Below are 16,178 nucleotides of genomic sequence, written 5' to 3'. Positions count from 1 at the left end.
TCAAGTGCTTGGCCCACAATATGCTCAAGTACTGAAGAATTTGAGGGCATGCAAATCGTGATTTGGCCGGCGTATGCTACTTCGGACCCATTTTACTGCCTCAACCCTTTAAACAGCCGCAGCTATAATTTTGTCTTTTAACCCTTGTATTTTTTCCAAGTTTGGCCCAAAAAATCAAATTTCTTCAAACTTGCTGGAAAGACGCCCATAGGACCCTAAAACACATTTCATTTCGATTTCTGGACAGATGTGCTTTTCAAAATGAAATTTGGACGAAAATTTGGGGTGAAATCAGTCAAAAATTAGGATATTTTCTCTAAAAATCCATTACTTTTGTCCGAATCTGCAAAATATTGGGTGTGTGAAGGTTGATTGATGCTCCTCTTACCTCTAAAGGAATTTCTGCATCGTTTGGAGAAAAGTCATTTTTTTGGCCAAATTTCACCAAAAAAGTAAGGCTAACCCCTTGCATTTTTTCCAATATTGGCCCAAAAAATCAAATTACTTTTCTCCAATGACACGGTCCGCCTGTCCTCACTAATTGGATATAAATATCTAAGGTCCCCGGACCCCCCCCCCCCCCCGGTAAAAATCCTGGATCCCCCGCCCCCCTGAACGCACCCGATAGCTCAAAAAAGCCTGCATAATAATAGCGTTCACTGTTGCGTAATTCTAAGTACATTTAGCACAAGGTGTTTAATTTCCCGTCGTCAAACACCAACGGTACCTTAGCTTAATCGGTAAGCTCTGCGGCTGGTACTGTCCGTGAGTTCCAGGTTGGCGTCTTCGTACAGGTTCAGGGCATGTGGTCCACTCGGAGGATCAGGGCTTAGGGTGCCGCCCTGTTCCTCCCTTAGCTCTTTGCTTTTACATGGCGCCTGGCCCTCCGGGGTTACATGGATGGACAGGGAAGGAAGTGTGTATTGGCCGGGACCCCCGAGATCCCAGAAGAGAGCTAAGGGGTTGGCTGGGGCATCGTTATGGCTCAGACCGACCCCTGAATGCTTGGCTAGCACATAACTTTTTGATTTTTTTTAATCCTCTATTTTTTTTTAACTTTGCTTTAGTTGGATATTTACATCTGCCCGGCAGGTCTCCGGTAGTATTTCTAAAGGAATCAAAGGTACACGTCGTGAATCTATGAATATTAAATAATTGATTATTATCAAAATTAAGTTTCGTTCGATCAATATGACTACGGTAACCGTTCATTTTACGTCAATTGGTAAATTTTGTAGAAGTTTAAAAGAATCCAAAAAAAATAGCCCAAAATTTTTGGTCTCAGAAAAATGTTTTATTTTTAATGCTTGACATCGACATGAGATGATTTATTTGGTTCAGTTAATTAATTTGGATTTTCGAATTAAGAGCGGGATGCTCGGATCCTTATTCGTTTGGAATAGTGTGCGCAATTTCAGAACTGGAGCGCGCAATTTAAAACCAACTTTTCAAACTGTGTAAAGGCCTGCAAACTAGCTGGATATTTTTGTTCCTACTTTCCCGATATCTTTGGCGCCTATTTTACCCAGTAGCGCACACAGGATTTAGCTTGGGGGGGGGGGCTCACAATTTTGGGGGTTTTTTTTTTCAAACAAATCGGATGTTTTTTTGTGGGAGGGGGAATATTTTGACGTTGGTGGCGCCACTTACACCCCTATTATAATACTCGAAAATGTGCCACATACATATCGGTCAATTCGTGGACCAAAAAAATGAACCCCCCCCCAAAAAAAAATATTAAAAATTAACAACCTCTACGAGTGGGAGGGGTCAAACCCCCCCCCCCCCCCCTTGGGTGCGCCACTAATTTCATCCATCTCTGGCCAGTGGCACAGCGGTAGAGGGGTTGTTTGCATAGTGGCAAATTGCAAACTGCTAGCTACAGATTTAAAGAGCGAGCCAGGGGGGGGGGACGTGCGAAGAAAAATCGAGCCGGCGACATCGGCCCGTCGTGAAAAGCTTGTCTCGTCAGTCGGCAGGGATGAAGAGCGCCACCTACTGCCAAAGAGTGTCTATGAGTGTCCGCTTTCAACAGTGCCCCGAATATGATCACCCATCGCCATTTTGAAAAACGGCGCCTACACTCCAATGCAAAATAGATCGCTTTTAGAGCCCCAATTTCATGCGAATTGCACAGAAATACAAGCTCACGTTCCTGTGCACGCCTTGCATCCTCACTGTTTACGAACCCTCAAGTGCTTGGCCCACAATATGCTCAAGTACTGAAGAATTGAGGGCATGCAAAATCGTGATTTGGCCGGCGTATGCTACTTCGGACCCATTTTACTGCCTCAACCCTTAAACAGCCGCAGCTATAATTTTGTCTTTTAACCCTTGCATTTTTTCCAATTTTGGCCCAAAAATCAAATTTCTTCAAACTTGCTGGAAAGACGCCCATAGGACCCACATCACATTTCAATTCGATTTCTGGACAGATGTGCTTTTCAAAATGAAATTTGGACGAAAATTTGGGGTGAAATCAGTCAAAATTAGGATATTTTCTCTAAAAATCCATTACTTTTGTCCGAATCTGCAAAATATTGGGTGTGTGAAGGTTGATTGATGCTCCTCTTACCTCTAAAGGAATTTCTGCATCGTTTGGAGAAAAGTCTTTTTTTTGGCCAAATTTCACCAAAAAAGTAAGGCTAACCCCTTGCATTTTTTCCAATATTGGCCCAAAAAATCAAATTACTTTTCTCCAATGACACGGTCCGCCTGTCCTCACTAATTGGATATAAAAATCTAAGGTCCCCGGACCCCCCCCCCACCCCCCGCAAAATATCCTGGATCCCCCCCACCCCTGAACGCACACGATAGCTAAAAAAAGCCTGCATAATAATAGCGTTCACTGTTGCGTAATTCTAAGTACATTGAGCACAAGGTGTTTAATTTCCCGTCGTCAAACACCAACGGTACCTTAGCTTAATCGGTAAGCTCTGCGGCTGGTACTGTCCGTGAGTTCCAGGTTGGCGTCTTCGTACAGGTTCAGGGCATGTGGTCCACTCGGAGGATCAGGGCTTAGGGTGCCGCCCTGTTCCTCCCTTAGCTCTTTGCTTTTACATGGCGCCTGGCCCTCCGGGGTTACATGGATGGACAGGGAAGGAAGTGTGTATTGGCCGGGACCCCCGAGATCCCAGAAGAGAGCTAAGGGGTTGGCTGGGGCATCGTTATGGCTCAGACCGACCCCTGAATGCTTGGCTAGCACATAACTTTTTGATTTTTTTTTAATCCTCTATTTTTTTTTAACTTTGCTTTAGTTGGATATTTACATCTGCCCGGCAGGTCTCCGGTAGTATTTAAAAGGAATCAAAGGTACACGTCGTGAATCTATGAATATTAAATGATTGATTATTATCAAAATTAAGTTTCGTTCGATCAATATGACTACGGTAACCGTTCATTTTACGTCAATTGGTAAATTTTGTAGAAGTTTAAAAGAATCCAAAAAAAAATAGCCCAAAATTTTTGGTCTCAGAAAAATGTTTTATTTTTAATGCTTGACATCGACATGAGCTGATTTATTTGGTCAAGTTAATTAATTTGGATTTTCGAATTAAGAGCGGGATGCTCGGATCCTTATTCGTTTGGAATAGTGTGCGCAATTTCAGAACTGGAGCGCGCAATTTAAAACCAACTTTTCAAACTGTGTAAAGGCCTGCAAACTAGCTGGATATTTTTGTTCCTACTTTCCCGATATCTTTGGCGCCTATTTTACCCAGTAGCGCACACAGGATTTAGCTTGGGGGGGGGGGGGGGCTCACAATTTTGGGGTTTTTTTTTTTTCAAACAAATCGGGTGTTTTTTTGTGGGAGGGGAATATTTTGACGTTGGTGGCGCCACTTACACCCCTATTATAATACTCGAAAATGTGCCACATACATATCGGTCAATTCGTGGACCAAAAAAATGAACCCCCCCCCCCAAAAAAAAATATTAAAAATTAACAACCTCCACGAGTGGGAGGGGTCAACCCCCCCCCCCCCCCCCCCCCCTTGGGTGCGCCACTAATTTCATCCATCTCTGGCCAGTGGCACAGCGGTAGAGGGGTCGTTTGCAGAGTGGCAAATTGCAAACTGCTAGCTACAGATTTAAAGAGCGAGCCAGGGGGGGACGTGCGAAGAAAAATCGAGCCGGCGACATCGGCCGGTCGTGAAAAGCTTGTCTCGTCAGTCGGCAGGGATGAAGAGCGCCACCTACTGCCAAAGAGTGTCTATGAGTGTCCGCTTTCAACAGTGCCCCGAATATGATCACCCATCGCCATTTTGAAAAACGGCGCCTACACTCCAATGCAAAATAGATCGCTTTTAGAGCCCCAATTTCATGCGAATTGCACAGAAATACAAGCTCACGTTCCTGTGCACGGCTTGCATCCTCACTGTTTACGAACCCTCAAGTGCTTGGCCCACAATATGCTCAAGTACTGAAGAATTTGAGGGCATGCAAATCGTGATTTGGCCGGCGTATGCTACTTCGGACCTATTTTACTGCCTCAACCCTTTAAACAGCCGCAGCTATAATTTTGTCTTTTAACCCTTTTTTTTTTCCAATTTTGGCCCAAAAATCAAATTTCTTCAAACTTGCTGGAAAGACGCCCATAGGACCCTAAAACACATTTCATTTCGATTTCTGGACAGATGTGCTTTTCAAAATGAAATTTGGACGAAAATTTGGGGTGAAATCAGTCAAAAATTAGGATATTTTCTCTAAAAATCCATTACTTTTGTCCGAATCTGCAAAATATTGGGTGTGTGAAGGTTGATTGATGCTCCTCTTACCTCTAAAGGAATTTCTGCATCGTTTGGAGAAAAGTCATTTTTTTGGCCAAATTTCACCAAAAAAGTAAGGCTAACCCTTGCATTTTTTTCCAATATTGGCCAAAAAAATCAAATTACTTTTCTCCAATGACACGGTCCGCCTGTCCTCACTAATTGGATATAAATATCTAAGGTCCCCGGACCCCCCCCCCCCCCCGGTAAAAATCCTGGATCCCCCCCCCCCCCCGAACGCACCCGATAGATCAAAAAAGCCTGCATAATAATAGCGTTCACTGTTGCGTAATTCTAAGTACATTGAGCACAAGGTGTTTAATTTCCCGTCGTCAAACACCAACGGTACCTTAGCTTAATCGGTAAGCTCTGCGGCTGGTACTGTCCGTGAGTTCCAGGTTGGCGTCTTCGTACAGGTTCAGGGCATGTGGTCCACTCGGAGGATCAGGGCTTAGGGTGCCGCCCTGTTCCTCCCTTAGCTCTTTGCTTTTACATGGCGCCTGGCCCTCCGGGGTTACATGGATGGACAGGGAAGGAAGTGTGTATTGGCCGGGACCCCCGAGATCCCAGAAGAGAGCTAAGGGGTTGGCTGGGGCATCGTTATGGCTCAGACCGACCCCTGAATGCTTGGCTAGCACATAACTTTTTGATTTTTTAAAATCCTCTATTGCTTTTTAACTTTGCTTTAGTTGGATATTTACATCTGCCCGGCAGGTCTCCGGTAGTATTTAAAAAGGAATCAAAGGTACACGTCGTGAATCTATGAATATTAAATAATTGATTTTATCAAAATTAAGTTTCGTTCGATCAATATGACTACGGTAACCGTTCATTTTACGTCAATTGGTAAATTTTGTAGAAGTTTAAAAGAATCCAAAAATATTAGCCCAAAATTTTTGGTCTCAGAAAAATGTTTTATTTTTAATGCTTGACATCGACATGCGCTGATTTATTTGGTTCAGTTAATTAATTTGGATTTTCGAATGAAGAGCGGGATGCTCGGATCCTTATTCGTTTTGAATAGTGTGCGCAATTTCAGAACTGGAGCGCGCAATTTAAAACCAACTTTTCAAACTGTGTAAAGGCCTGCAAACTAGCTGGATATTTTTGTTCCTACTTTCCCGATATCTTTGGCGCCTATTTTACCCAGTAGCACACACAGGATTTAGCTGGGGGGGGGGGGGGGGCTCACAATTTTGGGGTGTTTTTTTTCAAACAAATCGGGTGTTTTTTTTGTGGGAGGGGAAATATTTTGACGTTGGTGGCGCCACTTACACCCCTATTATAATACTCGAAAATGTGCCACATACATATCGGTCAATTCGTGGACCAAAAAAATGAACCCCCCCCCAAAAAAAAAAAATATTAAAAATTAACAACCTCTACGAGTGGGAGGGGTCAACCCCCCCCCCCCTTGGGTGCGCCACTAATTTCATCCACCTCTGGCCAGTGGCACAGCGGTAGAGGGGTCGTTTGCAGAGTGGCAAATTGCAAACTGCTAGCTACAGATTTAAAGAGCGAGCCAGGGGGGGACGTGCGAAGAAAAATCGAGCCGGCGACATCGGCCCGTCGTGAAAAGCTTGTCTCGTCAGTCGGCAGGGATGAAGAGCGCCACCTACTGCCAAAGAGTGTCTATGAGTGTCCGCTTTCAACAGTGCCCCGAATATGATCACCCATCGCCATTTTGAAAAACGGCGCCTACACTCCAACGCAAAATAGATCGCTTTTAGAGCCCCAATTTCATGCGAATTGCACAGAAATACAAGCTCACGTTCCTGTGCACGGCTTGCATCGATCCTCACTGTTTACGAACCCTCAAGTGCTTGGCCCACAATATGCTCAAGTACTGAAGAATTTGAGGGCATGCAAATCGTGATTTGGCCGGCGTATGCTACTTCGGACCCATTTTACTGCCTCAACCCCTTAAACAGCCGCAGCTATAATTTTGTCTTTTAACCCTTGCATTTTTCCAATTTTGGCCCAAAAATCAAATTTCTTCAAACTTGCTGGAAAGACGCCCATAGGACCCCACATCACATTTCAATTCGATTTCTGGACAGATGTGCTTTTCAAAATGAAATTTGGACGAAAATTTGGGGTGAAATCAGTCAAAATTAGGATATTTTCTCTAAAAATCCATTACTTTTGTCCGAATCTGCAAATATTGGGTGTGTGAAGGTTGATTGATGCTCCTCTTACCTCTAAAGGAATTTCTGCATCGTTTGGAGAAAAGTCTCTTTTTTGCCAAATTTCACCAAAAAAGTAAGGCTAACCCCTTGCATTTTTCCAATATTGGCCAAAAAATCAAATTGCTTCAAACTTGCTGGAAAGAGGCCTAAAGGATCCTAGAACACATTTCAATTCGATTTCTGTACAGATGTGCTTTTCAATAGGAAATTTGGACGAAAATTTTGGGTGAAATAAGTCAGAAATGAGATTGGTTTTCTCTAAAAATCCATGATTTTTGCCCAAATATGCAAAATATTGGGTGTTTGAAGGTTAATTGATGCTCCTCTTACCTCTAAAGGAATATCTGCATCGTTTTGAGAAAAGTCATTTTTTGGCCAAATTTCATCAAAAGTAAGGCTATATAGGTCATGATATGTTATCCAGAATGCCATCCCCACTTCCTTCACAAGATTCTGTGAATGGCATCAGCCCTTAATTCCCGGCCAAGCGCCTAGCCCCTGTTTGCGGGGCGGGGTTACGAGCGAAGCGTTATTGTACGAAACATAAGATCAGGACATCGTGAACAGGGCCCCCTAGTGTAATGTGGTGTCCTGGTTAATGTTGTTTTCATCTACGTTTAAATGTTTGTTTTGGTTCTATATAGAATTAAGGATGAGAACGTACTGTTTACATTATTTTTGAGGAAGCAAATCCGTAAAAACAAATTATCGTTTTATTTCTAAAGACGTGATACTGTTGAAATAGTAGTGACGGAGTTGAAAATCTGTATATCTGTCCATATACAAATAGTAGAAGTCAGGCGCGGATCCAGAGGGGGACGAACCCCCCCCCCCTCCCAACTGGTCAGACACACACGAAAAATAAATAAATTTTAATCAAATATAATAATGACACGGTCCGCCTGTCCTCAATAATCGGATATAAGGTGCCCGGACCCCCCCCCGCAAAAAATCCTGGATCCGCCCCTGAACGCACCCGATAGCTCAAAAAAGCCTACATAATAATAGTGTTCACTGTTGCGTAATTCTAAGTACATTTAGCACAAGGTGTTTAATTTCTCGTCGTCAAACACCAACGGTACCTTAGCTTAATCGGTAAGCTCTGCGGCTGGTACTGTCCGTGAGTTCCAGGTTGGCGTCTTCGTACAGGTTCAGGGCATGTGGTCCACTCGGAGGATCAGGGCTTAGGGTGCCGCCCTGTTCCTCCCTTAGCTCTTTGCTTTTACATGGCGCCTGGCCCTCCGGGGTTACATGGATGGACAGGGAAGGAAGTGTGTATTGGCCGGGACCCCCGAGATCCCAGAAGAGAGCTAAGGGGTGGCTGGGGCATTGTTATGGCTCAGACCGATCCCTGAATGCTTGGCTAGCACATAACTTTTTGTGTTTTTGCCTCTACAGTAGTATTTAAAACAAAGCAAAGGTCTATGTGAATTTTTAATAATTGACTATAATCAAAACGAAGTTTTGTTCGATCAATGACTATATATGCCATTAATAATGGCATATATAGTCAAGTGGAAAACCCCAATGTACCTTAAGGATTGAATTGGAAAATTCCATAACATGGGGCTTTTACAGACTTGCCTTTGACTGTCAGTGACATGCAGTCACGGATCCAGAGAGGCTGGGGGGGGGGGGGGGTCGAACCCTTCTCCAGCTCTGACACAATAAAGTATGTTCATGTGTATCTGAATCTGACGGGCCTGAACCACTCCCCTCCTCCCAACCCATCCCCAACAAAAGTTACTAGATCCATCTCTGACGTAATAAAATAAATTTCTTTTTCTATATGTGTCGACCCGTGTTATGTTCAAACAAATTCTATCCAATAAGGGCTCGAAGAAATTACGTCATGCGTCCGGAAGAAATGAGCCTTCCCGGTGCCCTGTTAGGGTTACAGACCAGTAAATAAACTTCCATAGACCCCAATGGTAGATGCTCACACTTCAGAAATTCGGAAAAAATACTCACAACTCTCCAAGGTGCTCGAGACACACATCAAATTAAAGCTTATTTCATCATCTTTTATTTTCTTTTCAATTTGCGGGGAGTCAACTGATGACTTTTAGGAGAAATTTCTATCCGAAGATGATCACCCCTGAAAATAGTCCCGAAGCCCATCGCCATTTTGAAAAACGATGCCTACACTCCATTGCAAAATAGAGCGCTTTAAGGGCCCTAATTTCATCCAAATTGAACGGAACTACAAGCTCACAGTCCTGTGCACGGCTTCCATCCATATTTTTTTTTACAAACCCTCAAGTTCATGGCCCACAGCATGCTCAAAAACTGAAGATTTTGAGGGCATGCAAATCGTGATTTGGCCGGCGTAGGCAATTTCGGACCGATTTCATTCATTGTTCATACCGTATTGTCTATCTATGTTGGGTTCAAATAGTTGACAAGCACATGACCCACATAAATTTGATACATATTTTTCTAAATTAATATTGACACCATTTTCCCTTTACTGTTTCCCTTCGCATCTTCTTTCCTCATCTAGAATGCCTCACTGAAGAAGCACTGATAACGATTGATGCAATAACAATACATGTAGTTGAATTCCGTCCATTTACATCTCACAAATAATCAATACTGTAAATGGTTACAACAATGGTTAGTTAACTTAATCAGATCGAGGCAATCGATACCAGGAAATAAAAGGCCCATTCAAATAATAATATATTTTATCGATTATTTTCCATCGATTTTCTGGCGGGGCTACATGAAAACACGCAATCCGAAGAACACCTGTTGATGAAATTGGCACAAACAATTAACGTGTCGTGTGAAACAAATCAGTGCCTTTAGGAATAAATGTTGGAGAGAAATTCACATTCGAGAGGGGAAAATACTTAGAAATCACCGTTTGAACTTTTCAAAATGACCCCCTCTATGTGGGGGTTTATGGCGGTGTGTGTCACCGTGACCCTGGCTGTGCCATCTTGGGCCAAGTGCCCGAGGGTTGGACCAGACTGGACTTCAAGTGCATCGGTATGTTCTGGGAGCCGATGTCATGGGAGGTAGGTGTAAATTCACTTTTCACCTCACAATTATTATTATTATTATTTATCTAGCCATTCTTACAACATAACAAAGAAAGGCAAGGGGCAGCAAAAGCACAAGTACTGTGGTCCGAGGACCTGCTGCACCGATAAAACAAGCTATAATAAAAAAAAAAATTTTTAAAAAGCTTAAAAAAACTTAGTTAATACATATAAAAAAGCAAGTACATTATTTATAGATATAAATATATAAGACAACATATCTAAACCGTTTCATAAGATAAGACCCTGACAATAAATTTAATAAATTTAAACATTAACACAAAAATTGTATTTGCCAAAGGGAGATTACCGTGATAAAAAAAATTGAAACAAGGCAGGATGATTAAAAAGGCAACCCCACCCCCCCCCCCCCCCAAAAAGAATGGATTAAAACATCATGAATGGATTAAAACATCAATGAAAATGATCCATTTTGGTAATGAAAACCGACATCAGCGCTTATGGCACTGTAGCTCGTAAGCCGAAAGAAAACTGTTTACAGAAGATAATATGAAGAAATGTTAAATTTGGGTAGGAGAATCACCTTGGAAATCTTAGAGAAAGGCTATGGAATCAGACAGAGAACGAATAACCAATTCATGTGTGGATCAAGGAGGGATTGGAACCAGGGCCACGGAAGTCTAAGGCAAAAAAACGACCACTATTATACACCAACCTAAATAATCAAGGGTAATGGGGAGATGTCTATTAAAGGCAGCCCGCGACATTCAGTTTTGACTCACCACGATAGGGGAGGGAGAGCGAAATACCTCCGCACTGTGGAAGGAACGACGAGTATATCTTCTGAAATTATGAGATATGGTTTGCCTCCTTGCACTCTCCAACCTCCTTGAAAATATCCAATCTTCTCTCTCTACAAAATCACCCATAGGCCCAAGCCAACTGCATCCCTAGGTTTCAAAATGTCCTGGATGACAGAGTAACATACTCACATATTCCGAAATGTTCTTCCGGAAAGCATCCTCTCTTTCTCTCTAAACTTTCAAATTCTGGAAACGAAAACTGCGTCAGGATATCTGAATCTTCAAAACTATTAACCAATGTAAATTTGTATGTGCAGGAGGCAGAGGCCAGTTGCCGCTCTTTCTCCAATGAAGACGGCGAAGCGGGTCACCTGATGTCTCTTGCGGACGTGAAAGAAACTATGTTACTCAGCTTGATAATGGACGAGGCACAACTGGGCGGTGTGTGGATGGGGTTAGCGCGTCAGAAAGACGGTGACAATACTTTGGTAAGAGGTGACAATACTTTGGTAAGAAATAAATCAGTTATCATATCTGATCCATAATTCGGAGGAAATTATCAAAATCAATTCGGTAAGGAGGCCTTCATTCTTATGATGGATATTTTAGGCCCCAAAAAAGTCTCCGGTTTCTGGTATGGAGCTTGCCCAAAAGTGGTGCGGCGACGCGGCTTTGTTTTTCTTACTTTTTTCCCCTTTAAATTTCGCCTGATGACTGCAAATGGTGCCCGACTAAAGTAAGTGTAAAATGTATGGGAGCCCAGAGAGGCCACATAAAGCTTATACTCGATCGTAACCCCATCTAAAAACACGTTAAAATTGTGTAGCAACAGGGTTCCAGTCAAACCAGTGAGTTGGCGATTTTGAGACATCATCTTACATTAAAAAAAAAACACTTTGCCGACGCGCATGGCTACGGCGACGCGCGCGCAGACCAGAAACCGGAACCTTTTTTTGGCCTCAGGTAAAATTGTTTTTATTTATGCACTTTTTTGGGAGGGGGTGGGTTGTGGGGGAGGGGGGGGGGGTTGCACTACATCTACACAATATGAGTGACCATGGTCAGTGCAAAACCTGCAACTCTGTAGTTATGCAATCGCGTCTATTGATCCAAGGGCGGATCCAGAACACAATTTTTTGGGGGGGGCAAAAAAAAAATGTTGGTCCCCAAAAAAGTGGGTCGAAAAAAATTTGGATTCTAGATGCTCTGTGGTGCGATCTGAGGCAATTTCTGACCACTTTAACCAATTTTTGTTGAGAAAAAGATGGTGGTGTACTCATTGCCTGCCTTTATTGCGATGTCACATTAAAAAAAAAAATGGTTTCGTTTTGGTGGGGAGGGGGGGCCATGGCCCCCTTTGCCCCCCCCCCCCCTGGATCCGCCCTTGTATTGATCAAGCCTTAGTTTATTTTACACCAGGTGCTAATTTTTTTTTAGACTTATTACACCGGGATATTTTAATCCCCCAAGGTGGTTACCATTTTCTTCTGAGAGGGCGCTATTGAGAAGGCACGGAATGTCTGTTAACAGATCATTATGGGTGTTTGTTTTCCAGACTTGGTCAAACGGGTTGCCGACTGACCTCTTCAGTCTCCTTGACAACGAGCTCCTTGACATCAGCGGAGGAGGAGACTGTATCCAAGCAATCGTGGACGATGGCCAGCCAACCCTGTGGTCGACGAGCTGTGACGCCCCTCTACCTTACGCCTGTGAACTCAGCATCTGCCCCGTGGGCTGGACGCCGCACGCCGGTAGCTGCTTCAAGTACTTCGACGAGGGGAAATCGTGGACTGCAGCTGAAGATTCCTGCCAGGGATACCGGAAGGATGGGGCCAGCGGTCATCTGGTGTCTATAGCCACAGACGATGAAAACAGGTAACAAGGATTGTATTGGAGATAAACATACCCTGAACTTTATAACAGCAGTTCATGAAATGCTTGTTGCTTTTCAGTAATGGAATTTTGTTTTATTTTCTGATTTCGGAGCTAGACATGTTAGTTTGTTGCTTTTCAGAATGTGTTAATTTTTAGCAATAATCCAGTTGACTTAAAAGAGTCGTAATACAAATGGTGTGAACATTGTCATCGATGTACAGGTTCCTCACTGAATGGCAGAAGGCATTATCAGGAAATGAAAACCTCTCGGAGACGTGGATCGGACTTTACGATGTCCCTGATGGCGACCGATTCTTTTGGACAGCAGAGCGGGACTTTGGAAGCGAAGGCCCGGCCGACCCTCAGCGGGGCGCGCTCGGTGGATGCATGGAGATGCACAAGGACGGAGACGGGGTATGGAGCCAAGCATTGGACTGCGATCAAACCGCACCATACATCTGTAAGATGAGTGGCTGCCCGGTGGGCCTAGTGGCATTTCAAAATCGATGTCTCTTATACTTGGGAGAACCAGACACCGAGACCGACGAAGAACCATTGGGACTTACAGGTAAGGTAGACAGGGCGGACAGCTCGGAGCAACCGCATAGGAGCACCAGAAACCGGCGAGGTACTTTCAATTTCGGCAATTTTGCCAAAAGGTTCAAGTTATCCAGGAGTAGTCCAGCACAGAGCGCACCTAAGAAGAGTCCAATCATAACTCGTAAACTCAGCTTCAGCAACCTGTGGAAAAAGAAGACGAGCAGTAAACCCAGCAGCACACGCACTCTCGGTTCGACGAACAAGAAGTCGCCCTTCTCTGGTCTGAATTTCAAGAAGAGTTTCCAAGTCCAAAGAAGCGGATCTGGTGGTGGTAAGGTTCCCTTCAAATTCGGAGCTGCCTTCAAAAGCCCGGCTCAGAGCAAAAGCGGGGTTAGCCAGAGTAACGCCGTTCCAGCAGCGCCAAGGCCTCAACCTCCGGATCAATCTGTCCCTGCTGAGACGACCCCTGTCCCGGATCGATCGGCCCCAGCTCAGTCGGTACCTGCTCTTGAGACCTCCCCTATGAACCGACCAATTAGACCCGCTGTCTCTTCCAGCATAATAGCATCTTGTCCTTCAGGCTGGACAAAACAGGGCAGTTCCTGCTACCAATTCGTTGCCAGTGAGGAGAAATCGTGGAATGAAGCAGAGAGCTTCTGCAACAGCGCTGACCTTGGGGAAGGCTTCCGTGACTACCAAGCCCATCTGGTCACCGTAGAAAACGTCTTGGAAAACCTCCTACTGGGGTTAATGGTAAGGAGACAGGCAGGTGGAGCCCACACATGGATCGGTAAGAAGAGAGTTGGAGGGCAAAACAGCTGGATTGTTGACGAGGGGTCCGTCTTCAACGCCGTTGCTGTTCAGACAGATGACGCCATGGACGGCTGCGCATATATCAACCAGAGGGCAGAGTGGGGACACAAGGACTGTTCAGGGAAGCTGAGATTCGTTTGCGAGTTTAAGAAGACGGAGAAGTACAAGACGTCTAGTGTAGCTGTACCGGGTGGGCAGGGGTCACGTGTAGTGCAGCCGTCATTCTCGTTTTCTTCATCGTCGTCATCTTCGTCATCATCATCAGCAGCAGCAGCAGGAGCACCGGAGGCAGCAGGCACTTCTGCAAAGAAATACTGTTTCCCGACCTGGAAAGAGTTTGGAGACTCCTGTTACCACTTCTCCAAGATGGGGCTTCCCTGGGGAGAGGCCAAAGACAAATGCCGGTCCTACTTCTTCGGTAACGACGTCATGGAACAAGCCAACTTGGTCTCCATCACCTCAGCCGAGGAGGACGACTTCTTGGTGGCTCAGTCTTCCTCGACCAGCCCGTTCTGGATCGGGAGGGTGGCTGGGACCCTGTGGCTGGATGGCGGCGTGGTTGGCTACAGGGCTTCTGAAATCAACGCAGCTTCGCCGGGGATGTGCTCGTATGCACTCAACAAGCAGTGGGGCTACCAGGATTGCGGTCACAAGCTTCGATACGTCTGCAAAATGCCCAAGGCTAAGGTGGCTCGTGTAGTGCGGAAGAAACGAAGCACTCGAAAAAAATAAGCAGTAGGCCTATCACACTTCATTTCGTAAACTTGACTTTCTCTCGATCTCCGGCTTGGATTACGGGCTACGGCTTATAATTTCTTTTCAGGTCACTGACTTAGGAGACGCCAGTTCAACGTGGCTCCATTCTTTAGTAGACAGGAACAAACTCCTATGATTTTGAAAGTGGACCCTTTTTGTCAAAAAATGCTTTGTTTGTTCCAGAACATCACCGACGCGGCCGAACCCGGAGGTGAAGCCAAAGTTTGGACAACGGCTACTGTAATGTCTTCCTTATTCTAAACCTTTCTTCATTATCACTGGCTGTCAGTATTCTGTGCAGTGTTTTGAGGAAGCCTTTCTACTATGGTCATTATTTCAACAACAAAATCCATTAGACTGTTAATCAGTGAAGTCATTTTCTGTGTCTTCCCTTCATGTCTTTACTTTGTCAATTTCTTGATTAACCTCTGGACGCCAAAATAGATCTTGTGATTTAATGAATACGATTGTCTTTAATCAATGTATTAATAATTCCAATGTTGGTAGTATGCCCCATTCAATCATAGCAGTCATATAATACATTTATATGTTTTCTCAGGGTATTGAAACATTATTGTGGAGCCGTTCATTCTCTGCGATAGTGAATTTCGCCCTTTAGTTGTTTCCTGAAATTCCACTCGTTTTTCAGGCGTAAATTTATCATCAAAGGATTGAGGGATGACAGGAAGTTAGGTGCTGGGTTAAAATTAAAAGAATTTACGGTGGTTGGACTTTAAAATTATTGGTAATAATCCGAATCAAGGTGACATGTAATTTAAAAAAAATTGTTTATCTACTTGACAAGTTGTCCAGATTTAGACACATTGCTCAGTTTTGCTAATGTCGTAGGTTCGATTCCCGCTAAGTCAGGTGTTACTACGGGAAGACAAAATCTGATTTATTGATAAGTTGTTTTTTGATTATTTTGACAGTATACGCACGTTGTATTTTTTAATATTACTGGTGTCGGACTTGAATAATGAATGCTAAAATAAAACTTTGAACACTATCACCTGTGTGTGTTCTTTTTCTTCCATGTATTATTATCTATTCCCGTTGTCTCGAGTTTTCTGTGAACAAAACAATCACCACTAAACGCAAAAAAGAGTCTGAATTATAATAGATTGAAAACTCTTTCTCTGCAATGTCTTTCCTCGAAATTCCTCCTCGATCCCTGAGCAATCGACAATTTGTTAAATTACAAATCGCGATGTTGTTGGTATTATAACTTTTTTGAGCCAGAACCTAACAGATTGTTATCGTTAAGTCAGTTGATTTTTTTTATGCTCGATTAATTCATTTGTTCGCTTTTAAAACATAGGAGAAATTCCCAGCTAATTTTTTGGAGTTGAGGGGTTTAGCCGTAATGGCCAAAACGCCTTTTGAAACTATAGCCTCGTTTTTGGAAATATTTTCCCGGTATTTTCG

General features: G+C 43.8%; 1 pseudogene; it reads left to right on the top strand.

Moving 5' to 3' along the window:
- The first annotated feature begins 9,767 nt into the window (after positions 1 to 9,767).
- Positions 9,768 to 15,728, top strand: LOC119721222 (annotated as a pseudogene).
- Positions 15,729 to 16,178: the final 450 nt, after the last annotated feature.

Source organism: Patiria miniata, unplaced genomic scaffold (genome assembly GCF_015706575.1).
Source record: "Patiria miniata isolate m_02_andy unplaced genomic scaffold, ASM1570657v1 HiC_scaffold_13, whole genome shotgun sequence".
NCBI classification, from domain to species: Eukaryota; Metazoa; Echinodermata; class Asteroidea; order Valvatida; family Asterinidae; genus Patiria; species Patiria miniata.
Note: the sequence above shows the minus strand (reverse complement) of the source record. Positions and strands in the feature narration are given on the sequence as shown.